Genomic DNA, 11,306 nt, shown 5'->3' on the forward strand with positions numbered 1-11,306 from the left:
GCCCCCTAGGGGTGCATGGGGCAGAGGAGCAGCTGTCTAGTGGGGGAGCAATCAGCAATGCCAGCTGCTCCATCACTGCATCCAGGTTAGTTTTCCCATGTGGGTGCAGGAGGGGGCTGCATAGGTTAGGGGCATAGGAGGGAGGCAGGGTTGGGGTGAAGAGGGCACAGTGCAGGGGATAAGGGTGTAGGAGGGAGGGGCAGGGATTAGGGTGAAAAGGGCACAGTGCAGGGGTTGGCGCAGTAGGGGAGAGATAAAGGGGGTACAGAGATTAGGAGCACAGGAGGGGAGTACAGGGGTTGGGGTGAAGAGGGCACAGTGCAGGGGTAGGAATGAAGGGGGTGCAAGGGTAAGAGGCACAGGAGGGGAGTGCAGGGATATGGGGAAAAGGGAGCACAGTGAAGGGGTTAGGGGTGAAGGGAGGGTGGGAGCCCATGGGGGCCAGGGGCAATGGAGGGGCACGAAAAATGCAAGTTCACCCAGGGTGCAATTTTCCCTAAGGCCAGCCCTACAACTGCGCCCCCATCCAGCCTTCCTGTCAAAGGTGGTGTCACAATCCCATAACAGCAAAGTCATTTTCCTACCAGTCTTCTTCCGGAAACCTCACAAGAATTTTGAGGAACGACAGCTTCATTCGTTGGACGTTAGACCCTCACCTTGTATAATTGGGAGGACTAAACCCTTCTGCAAATCCACGCAACTCTGTAACAATAATGGAAGGGATGAGAGGGCTACCTGTGTCATCTCAAAGAATGTTGTCCTGGATAACAGCCTGTATTCAAGCTTGCTACAACCAGGCAAACATTCCACCTTGGGCCATTTTAACCACTTATTCAACAAGAGCCCGAGCTTTGTCAGCCGCATTCCTAGCGCAGGTCCCAATCCAGGACATCTGTAGAGCCCTGACCTGGTGGCTGGTGCATTCCTTCATGTCCCACTACACTGTCACCCAAAGGGCCTGAGCCCAACGCTAGTTTCAAAGGGTAGTGTTGCTGTCTATATGCCCGTGAACTCTGAGCCCACCTCCTTGCGGTACTGCTCGCGAGTCACCTAACATGGAATGGACATGAGCAAGCACTCCAAGAGGAAAAAATGGTTACTAACCTCTGTAACTGTTGTTCTTTGAGATGTGTTGCTCATGTCCATTCCATGTTAGGTATGTGTGTGCCAAGTGCACCACTGCTGGAGATTTTTTCCTTAGTGGTATCCGTTGGGTTGGCTCTAGCGCCCTCCAGAGCCACGCATTTATGCGCCAGGTATAAAGGGCGCTGCCAGCCACGCACCCTCTCAGTTCCTCCTTACTGGCCAACTCTGACAGAGGGGTAGGAAGGTGGGTCATGGAATGGACATGAGCAACACATCTCAAAGAACAACAGTTACAGAGGTTAGTAACCATTTTGTATCTAGTCTTATTCTCCTTCTGCTGTCTGGAGACCAATGCAGGACTGTTCCGTACAATATCTTCTCCAGTGTTTTGCCCAATCTAGTTTTAAAAGTAACATGTAAGTATTTGTTTTTGTAATGAAGTGTATGTTTTGTGCATAAAATAATTCAATAAAATTTCTTTCTAAAACAATGCTTGGTTTTGTCCTCTTTTGAACTGCAGTTTCTTTCTGCTTCAGGCTTTTCACTTAAACATGTATGGGTCATCTTTTCTTTTATGGCAGAGGTCCCCAAACTGTTAGCGGTCCCCTGGCAGCTGTCCCGCTCCCAGCCCCACCCCCAGCTGTGGCCTCAGCCTCCTTACCCCTGTCCGTATGGTCCCCCCACTGGAGCCACGGCCCTGCTCTCGGTCCCAATGCCAATGGTGGGGGAGGGAAGGCATGACTCTCAAAAGTTTGTTTTATGGGTTGTAACCTTGTGCCTTCTGTGATTGCCACAGGAAAAAAAAAGTGAGCCTGGCAATTACTATCTGACTTTGCTCCCTAGTAAACTAATGGAACAACTGTTAAGATAAACAATTCTCTTAGCACCTAGAGAATATACAGAAGCATGAGCAATAAACAGCAGTGAGGGAGTCATTTTAAATAACAAATCATGCCACATAAAATTGACTGGTCTGTTTGATAGAATTACAAAATTAGTGGAGAAAGGGAGAGCCATAGATGTAATTTAGACTTGTAAAGTGTTTGATACACAGTCTCCATTTTATTAGAAAAACAAAGTCAACTTGGTGTGGATTATACCCTGAAAGAGGAATTGAAAATCAGTTGAAAATTTACCAGACATTATTCGTAAATAGTGAAGTATTGAACTCAGGAAAGATGCGTATATTAGTGTTGCAGGGATCGATGTTAGGTCTGATTGTCTGTTATGAATCTATTGAAAATGGCCTTGCATGGGAAAAAATTATTGTTGTGTTTTCCACCCCTTTTCTTGTGCTCCTTTATAACATATAAAGGCCTTGAAAGAGGTGGTGTTTTTCTTTTCTTAGAAATATCAGGAATGTCAAGTTCAGTTTTCCCAGACTTTGATAGAGAATTCATTGTGGGGTTTCAGGGAGGCTGGGATAGGCTGGGATAGGGGTTCCTCAGCCCTTAATTAGAAGATGGGAATGTTGAATCTTTAACAAAGAGAGCTTTTCTCCCAACTGTTTTTAGAACATTGGAGTTAAATAACCTTTAATTAGGGCTGTTGATTAATCTCAGTTAATGCCTGCGATTAACTGAAAAGAAAATTAACGAGTTAATTTTTGTAATGCATTAATTGCTTACCTCTGGGAGGGGAGGGAGGCACCTGCAATGTGGGGGTTGAAGCCCTAGCCTGGAGCTCCGGAGGCAGAAGAGGGGCTGAAGACCCAGCTCGGCGGCTGGGGTCGGGTGTCCTGAAACCCTGAGCCAAGAGAGGGGCTGGCGCCCTGATGGGGGGCTGAGGCCCAGAGCTCCAAGCCCCAACCCTATATTTGAAAGTAGAGAAAACCTCCATCATATTTAAATAAATGATATTCTTTTATTGTTTAACAGTGCAATTAAAATTGTGATTAATCATGATTAATTTTTTTAATTGCTTGACAGCCCTACTATTAACATATACAAAGTTTTAAAGAATCTGTATAAAAATAACTTCCTTATTCAATCATGTTTTTCTCCCTTGGTAATTGTAATGTCACAATTCTACTACCTATACAGTTTTCTGAATTGTTAGTATTAGCCAAGATCTGAATTGTTAGTATTAACAACAATAGAGATAACCCTTTCAGATCTTCTATGACTCATAAAGAAGAAAAAAACTTTTTTTTTCTCCCCTTTGAGTCATCTTTATTGATGTAGAAGAGGTGCCAAATAGCCCTTTGGGCACTGTGGCCATGGGCATACTAAAAATACTTGAATCAGATTAAAGTTACAGATCATATTATATTGTAGATAGACACACACAAACACCACTGAGAGGAGTGAAATGATACACAGGTTAGAAATAAGAGCTGGAAATAGTAAAATAGTTTGAATGTGAGCAGGTCAAATCCTAATACAGCTAGGGGAAGAGGAGTTTAAAATGTGAGCATGGGACTATCAGAAGTGTTGAGCCTTGACTTTACTCTGCTCCCATTTGAAATCAATAGTAAAACTCCCACTGATTTCACTTAGAGAGAGTTAGGCCAACACTGAGTGCTTTTGAAAATCCTACCGTAGATATTCAATAGGAGGGAAATAATTGAAAACAAATTAGATGTGTCTGATATGCACTGGTAGAAAAACGGGACACTAAAGTTTGATGCTTCATGTGCAGAGAGATCATATTGAGGCAGAACCTAGATAAATGTTTCTAGGCAATTTACTCATACATCTTTACTGTGTCATGGAAGATATTGGCAAAATCGTGAACTTTAGCACCTTCTGAACAAAGTGTAAAAGCCACTTCTTTAAACAACCTTCCCACAACCACTCCCAAACACAAGCCAAAGTCCAGACCCCGCTGCTTGGAGTGGAGAGAGAAATGTATCTGAATGGCTACACTTTCTATTGTAAGGTGCTCAGGTATCCTAGCAAGGGAACACTATGAATTTAGAAAGATTGTGTAACTGATGCAGCGACATCTGGAATATTGTGTTCATTTCCAGTTCTTGTTACCAAAAAGATAAAAGAGAAATCAGAGAAGAACAAAAAATGGTTAAGGAGGGGGAGGGAATTGCCTTATAAGAAAACATTAAGTGAACTTGGTAATACACTGCCAGCTAACAACAAGTGGGTGGGAGGAATATATAACATTTGTGTACAGGTGTTTGAAGAGTGATCAATTGGAGGGGAAGGAATTGTTTAGGATGGTTCTAGGGGGTGTAGCAAGTAGAAATGGGATGAAATTGAGAGAGGAAATATAGTCAGGCTTTGCCCAATCAGAAATAATCCTAATGTAAATAGAATTATAATAGGGAATACACATTACTCTGTCATGCAGACAGTGTTATAGTATTTGTTATGAAGCCAGCTCACACACTACTAGAACTGCAAGAGGGAATCCTAAAATTTGGCAAAGCATCAGGACTTAAAATAAAATCAGAACTCCTAGATGTAAGTAAAGGCTCTGATCTACAAAAAAAAGATATAAAAGATAAATAAAGATAGAAATGGGAAATACTTTAATAAAACACCTTGGAATAAACATTTCTAAAACATGGCAAGACATATGAATTATACTCCTTTGACTAAGAAAATTGAAACAGATTTGGAAAATTAGCCAAAATATGAAATTTCAGGGTTAGGCAAAACTGTGGCAGTTAAAATGAGTATCTTACTCCTGAATTAACTTCCTTTTCCAAGCACTCCCAGTTTTAGTCGCAGGAAATCTCTTAAATCAATGGCAATCCATGATCAATTCATTTGTGGAAATAAACTTATGCAATCTTCTTTACAAAAGCCATGGCAAAATGGAGGATTTGCTTTACCAACCATTAAGTACTGTTATGTAGCTAGTCAGATCAGAAACCTGATGCACAGTACTGGATAACACCAAACTGTAGTTAGCACTAGTAGAGAGAGAACACAATCATGATACTGTAATCAAACTCTATATGATCCCCTGGATAAAGAAATCCTACAGTCCAAAATCAATACAAACCTTCCTTTTATGAAAGCATCAATAGAAACTTGCGATAATTTATTTAGAAAGCTAAGCCTATACCTATTACCAGTATTGCCAATATAAGACAACAGAGAATATAACCTCTAGGGTTCTCACAACAGATTTTTTTGGTAGCCTCAGAGTGCAGTCACCAACTCTTGCTGGTGGCTGCTCTGACAATTTTCCCTAAAATAATTAACTTTAGGAAAAACAAATAGATATGCACATACACATGTCCAAATCGTAATTTATGTAGGGTTTTGTTTTTTTGCTGACTCGATAATAAAAATGGTCTCTATTCTTTACTGGACTTAAACAGAATAGAAACACAAATAAGGTGCTTTGCATGGTCTTGTCTTTTTTGTTGTTTCTCCCCCCTCTCCTCCACCCTTTTTTTTGTTAAGATATGCTAGGTAGTCAGTCTGCTGCTGTGAAAAGTGATATTGTATGTTAATATCACTTTTCACAGCCTCCCAGCTAGCTACTAGTCTGCTATGAAAAGTGATATTAAGAAATGTACAGATATCACTTTTCACAGCAGATTTATTCAGCCCCAGCAAGCCTGAGGACAAAGTAAGCACTGGATGGGGAGGTGGGTAGGGAGGCATCAGGGGGTAGAGAGCTGGGGGGACGGATCCCGATGCCCCGTGCCAGGGGATGGAGCCCCGCAGCTGGAGCCTGCTGCCCGCCACTCCAGGGTGGAAGTCTGATCCCGCTGCCTCCGGAAAGGTGGGGAACTCAGTGGATGGCTGCCTGCTCCTCCAGTGTTTGTGTTTCAAGAGGGGGACAGGGCCCAACCCCCTCCAATCACTGCCCGGGAGGCTGTGGCTGCAAGAAAAGCCCCTGGTGGCCACATGAAGCCACGGTGGCTGCATTTGAGAAATGCTGCTCTAGGAAGTTTTGACATTTGGGAAATTATAGGTATATCAGTATTCAGCCAGCTGTTTAGAGGAAAATACATTTAGATCAGTGGCTCTCAACGTTTCCAGACTACTGTAGTCCTTGCAGGAGTCTGATTTGTCTTGCATACCCCCAAGTTTCACCTCACTTAAAAACTACTTGCTTACGAAATCAGACATAAAAATACGAAAATGTTACAGCACACTAGTACTGAAAAATTGCTGACTTTCTCATTTTCACCATATAATTATAAATCAATTGGAATATGAATATTATATTGATATTTCAGTGTATAGTACATAGAGCAGTATAAACAAGTAATTGAATGAAATTTTAGTTTGTACTGACTATGCTAGTGCTTTTTATGTAGCCTATTGTAAAACTGAGCAAATATCAGGATGAGTTGCTGTGCCCCCTGGAAGACCTATGCCTATCCCTGGTTGAGAGCCACTGACATATTCTGATGGTCTTACATTTCCTCTAGTGTCTGCCATCATGAAGGACTCTGAAGTGTTTTACAAATTTCAGTTGATCTACAGACTTTACGTGTGGCTCACGTCATTCTTCATTGACATGCAGGCATCCTGAAATGGAATGTGGCAGCTCTGCACAGTAGGAGCAGAAAGCTAAATCTAATTGAGCTGGGAATCTTTTGGAGTGGCTTATTCAGTGCAAATACATCTTGTTCATTTTCTGGAGTAAAGCAAAAACAGAAAAGCTTTCCTATTTGTGAAAGTTCCCTTCCAAGCTATTGCATTGCTCCAAACTGGATGAGTGGATTGTCTTGTCCAAGAGGAACCTCATCAAGCTCAAATTAGCTGTATCCACAGGATCTATCTGTAACACTGGCTTGGATCATATAGTCTCATCTCCCTGTTTTGGCTGCCACCAAAAAAAGTAATAGCCTGGAGTTACTCACTGGGCATTTGTTGGGTTCTCACTGTTTGGCTGTGGTGTCCGTGAAGGTAACCCATTTACCATAAATACAATTAAGGTGTAAAGAGTCATACTGAAGAATTGTTCTCTGTGTGCTGTGTTTAATTAATGTAATAGCTATAGCTGGAATAAATGCAAAAATAAAATAACTTGAATGATTCTTATGGCAGGTGTCTGGATTTAATCTGTGTAGAAGTGGGGATGTGGGGGGGAGTGGGTTGTCTGTTTGGAAGCGAGATATGTGGGGAATATCTAATCTTCTAATTTTGATCTTCTTAAATTCTGGTTTTGAAGGACACAAGACAAGACAACACTGGACTCATCCAAAGTGATGGTTATCTCTTTCGGATTATAATTTTTTTGCAAATGCCACAGACATTTGTATTCTGTGTAAAATTGATTTTTAATAAAGAACATTTACAATTAGCTAGTGTATTTCCCAGAATATTTTCCTGCTGGATTAATTACAAAGCAATAAAATAACTAATGTAACTAACAAGATGTGTCAGTTATCACCCTGTTCACTTTATTTGTATTTCAGACCCCTTTCCTAAACACTTTGACTTTTTAATTAGAAAGCTCTTTGGGACAAGCTCTTTCTTGTTCTGTGTTTGGAAAAGGTTTAGCACATAGTGGGCTCTACTAGAACGTAAAAAATAATACAAGTAGGGAACAAGTTCAAGCTATAAAGAGTTGTGTGCTTTGTGGGCCTTGGTGTCACACAGGACAGCCCCAGAGGATACAAATGGTGTCACCAAGAGCACCTGATTAGGGGTTGGTATCCTAACCCTGCTGCTTTCCTTCTCTCATTCAAAAGACATCTCTTGCATGGAAGGTCTGCTTCAGTGGCTCTCAACCTACCAGTCATGAGATCCCATCACCAGAGACAGGAGAGATTGATATGAGGTATTTTCTCTGCTGAGGTAATGCTGTGCTAGCTACATTTAATAGAAGAAAGCTTGAAATACAGTTGTTGTATTGCTAACATTGTAGCAGAAAATTGCAGCACTGGCTTGCCCTGCATTCTGCACCTCAGTGCAGCTCTACTGACATTCAGTAACATATAAAGGAAGAAACAAGCAAATCACCGAGGGAATACATCTCTCCATCAGGGACCATAAATAGGAGTGCCTTGTGCAAGTGGAAACTGAGTGGAAAGTGCTCTGTAATCCTGTATCAAATATCTTCTAATGATTTAGCAGCATCCAGAGGAATTCACAAATATGGGTCTTTTGCCAAGAGAAGAATGAAACACTTTCCCATTTCATTTCTAAGTGGTGTCAGTTTCCTTCTCTACTGGGGAGCCTGCTGCATTAGTGTGGCTGCCAAAATGGTTATTGTATTCCCTCTGCCTGCAGACATAACTTTATGAATAGGCAGCTCTGTCCCTGAAGGTACATGTTTTAATACTTGGTCCATGACTTTCATGGTCTTCATCCCTATGCTTCTAAGTGCCCTTTCCACGACCTTCCCGGGGGGGGGGGGCGGGACATAGGTGCAGAGTTTTTAATCTGCCAGGGGGTGCTCCGCCCAGGCCCTGCCTCTACTCCACCCCTTCCCCCAAGACCCCACCCCACCTCTTCCCCACCCAGTTCTGCCCCCTCCCCCAAGCACGCTTTGCCCTCCTGCCCAGCGCCTCCTGACGCCACGAAACATCTGATCCACAAGGTGCTGAGAGGGAGGGGAGGCATTGATCGGTGGGGCTCGCCGATGGGCAGGAGGCACTGGGTGGAGGTTCTGGTAGGGGGGCTCCTCGCCCCAGCTTGCCACTTGCCTCCCCATTTGCCTCACCTTGCTCGCCTGCCCGCCTCCTGCCTCACCTCCCAGCCTGCCTTCTCACAATTTTATTGAAGCGTGGGGTCCCCCAAAGCGCAGGGCCCAGGGCAGTTGCCCTGATTCACTGTACCCAAGGGACGGCTCTGGCCCTTTCTGATTTTTCTGATTGGCTATTTGTTTTCCTTTTAACTGGATTTAGCTGGCTTCGGGTAGCAACTTAGGGGAAAGGGCCTGTTCACAGTTTCTCCAAAGTGAATGGAGGGGAAAAGGATGCCTGAGGACTGATGAGGGGGGCGTTAAATGAGTGAGTTTTGGTTAGCCACTGCTGTGCTGTGCTTTAAAATGGTGTTCAGAGACACACACTTTGAACATTTTGGTATTCTTTAAAGACAGATAAAATGAAGTTCAGATTCCAAAGCTTTAGAGTTCACATTGTCAAGATATACTGAGTGATATAAAGCAATTATTAGAATTACATATTTATTTTATAAATTGAGTAAGTAAATTGGGGATGAAGGTTGTAAAATGTTTGAAAGACCTGTAATTTAAAACTTTAAACAAAATCAGAAAATCCTGGAAATACTCATTGAAGGTTCCAAGATCACCTTTAACTCTGCCGCTTGTCTCCAGCCCCAAGCCCCGCTAACTTCCAAGTATATTCCCCAGTAACTTAGAAAACCGAAACAGTTCACCTGGACACTCATCCCCACTCTCACTGACCAGAAGCCGAAGGCTAGTTCCCTTTCCTATTCTATTCTGTAGAGATTCTTATATTGCACTCATCACCATAGTATCTGAAGCTCCTCAAACGTACTTAGGTACATAAATACCTTTGAGGATCTGGGCCTGAGTGTCTTCCATTAGTATATTCAACAATGTGACTATGTGTCTGTCACATGACGTTTGTTCTGTCATCCTGTCCCCAGGCAGAGAAGTGTGTGCAGTGGGGTGTTTTATTTTGGAATGTATTTATTGACAAACCTGTTGCTATATGTTCCCTGCCCTCACGGTACAGGCCAGAAAGCTCTTCACATATGATCTGCACAAGCTCCTGCCCACATCCACCACCTGTCTATACCCCAGAGCCCGTTCATTCTCTCCATACTGATCAGAGAGCCCACACTCCAAATACAAGAACCCAGCCTAAACTGCTACAGACTACAAGTCTCAAATGCCCTACAGGCACTGGCAAGATGCCCCTTAACTCTCATGTCTGATACAGGCCCGAAGGGTGAGTGTAGGGTAGATTATTTACATGAAAACACCAGACTGAGGCAGTTCCTGACACAAAAGGAACCACTTACGTTTTTTACTTTACAATTTAGGTCCCAGTTCTACAATGAGCTGCTTGTGTTCAGAGCTCTGTGCGCAAATGAAGCCCCATTGATGTTGGGCTTTGCAGAGGGGTCATTGCAGGAATGGGAGTCTCAGCCAGGGGCAAAGAAATGAGAGTAAAGGGCAGAGTGAAGAGTGATTTTTGAAATCTTAACCATTTCCAGACTCTCTTGTGCATAGGGGTTTTTTTAACCACATCCTAATACTTGGTAGCTTTCTGTTGTTTCCTTAAGACAGACTGCTTTACTTTCAGTTTTTTTTATCACTAACATTTTTAAAAAATGTATTGATTTAAATTGATCAAGGACAAGTTTCAGTGGAGGCAGTCTGTGGAAGACATTTGCCTTCTTCCAGCAGCTTCTCTATGCCTCTGTACTCCATGAAAGCCAATTAGCTGATTGGAGGAGAATTTCCCCTGGTGCAAGCAATATGCAGGATTTCACAAGCCCGAGCATAGGGGGTGTTTTATGGGTGGGTAGGAGGTGAGGCCCCTTAGCATACACAGCTGTTGGGATTCTCAGCTGCTTCAGGCTGTAGTGCGACCTATAGGCAGCACAGGAAGGAAGGAGAGAAAAATTAGAGCAGTTTCTTGTTCTCTATGCTGGTGGCTGCATTGAATTTTGAACAATCTGTTGAAGCAAGCAAGAGATCCATCACATAAGACGTTAGCACCTGAGGCATGGCAGGCTGGGAGCATTGCACAGCCTCTGGGAGCTGGTGGACCTCTTAGCTTTGGCTGGCAATTACCAACATGGTTTTATGAAGTGGCTACAGGAAGACGCACTTAGGAGAGGCGAAGTCATCAATGGGGAGTTGTAAAATGATTGGTGTGGGGAGGAAGCTTTGGAGAAGCATCCTGAGTGGCAACAAAGGGCAGTGTAGAGTGATGAGGATGAACTCACGATACTGGGCTGGATTCAGAAAGGTACTTAAGCCTTTGCCCAACTTTAAGCATGTACATAGTCCTAATGACTTCAGATTAGTCACGTGCTAAATTCCTTCCAGATTGGGGGCTACTCAGAATAAAGAAAAGGAGTACTTGTGGCACCTTAGAGACTAACAAATTTATTAGAGCATAAGCTTTCGTGAGCTACAGCTCACTTCATCAGATGCATTTGGTGGAAAAAACAGAGGAGAGATTTCTATACACACACAGAGAACATGAAACAATGGGTTTATCATACACACTGTAAGGAGAGTGATCACTTAAGATAAGCCATCACCAGCAGCAGGGGGGGGAAAGGAGGAAAACCTTTCATGGTGACAAGCAAGGTAGGCTAATTCCAGCAGTTAACAAGAATATC

General features: G+C 43.0%; 1 long non-coding RNA gene across 1 annotated transcript; it reads left to right on the forward strand.

Annotated features, from left to right (window-relative positions):
- The first annotated feature begins 8,482 nt into the window (after nucleotides 1–8,482).
- LOC122460559 lies at nucleotides 8,483–11,070 on the forward strand. Its single transcript, XR_006281933.1, has 3 exons — nucleotides 8,483–10,633; nucleotides 10,981–10,984; nucleotides 11,024–11,070. It is a non-coding gene; the product is annotated as an uncharacterized LOC122460559 (long non-coding RNA).
- The last annotated feature ends 236 nt before the right edge of the window (nucleotides 11,071–11,306 follow it).

The sequence above is a fragment of the Dermochelys coriacea genome, chromosome 6 (assembly GCF_009764565.3).
Source record: "Dermochelys coriacea isolate rDerCor1 chromosome 6, rDerCor1.pri.v4, whole genome shotgun sequence".
Lineage (NCBI taxonomy): Eukaryota > Metazoa > Chordata > Testudines > Dermochelyidae > Dermochelys > Dermochelys coriacea.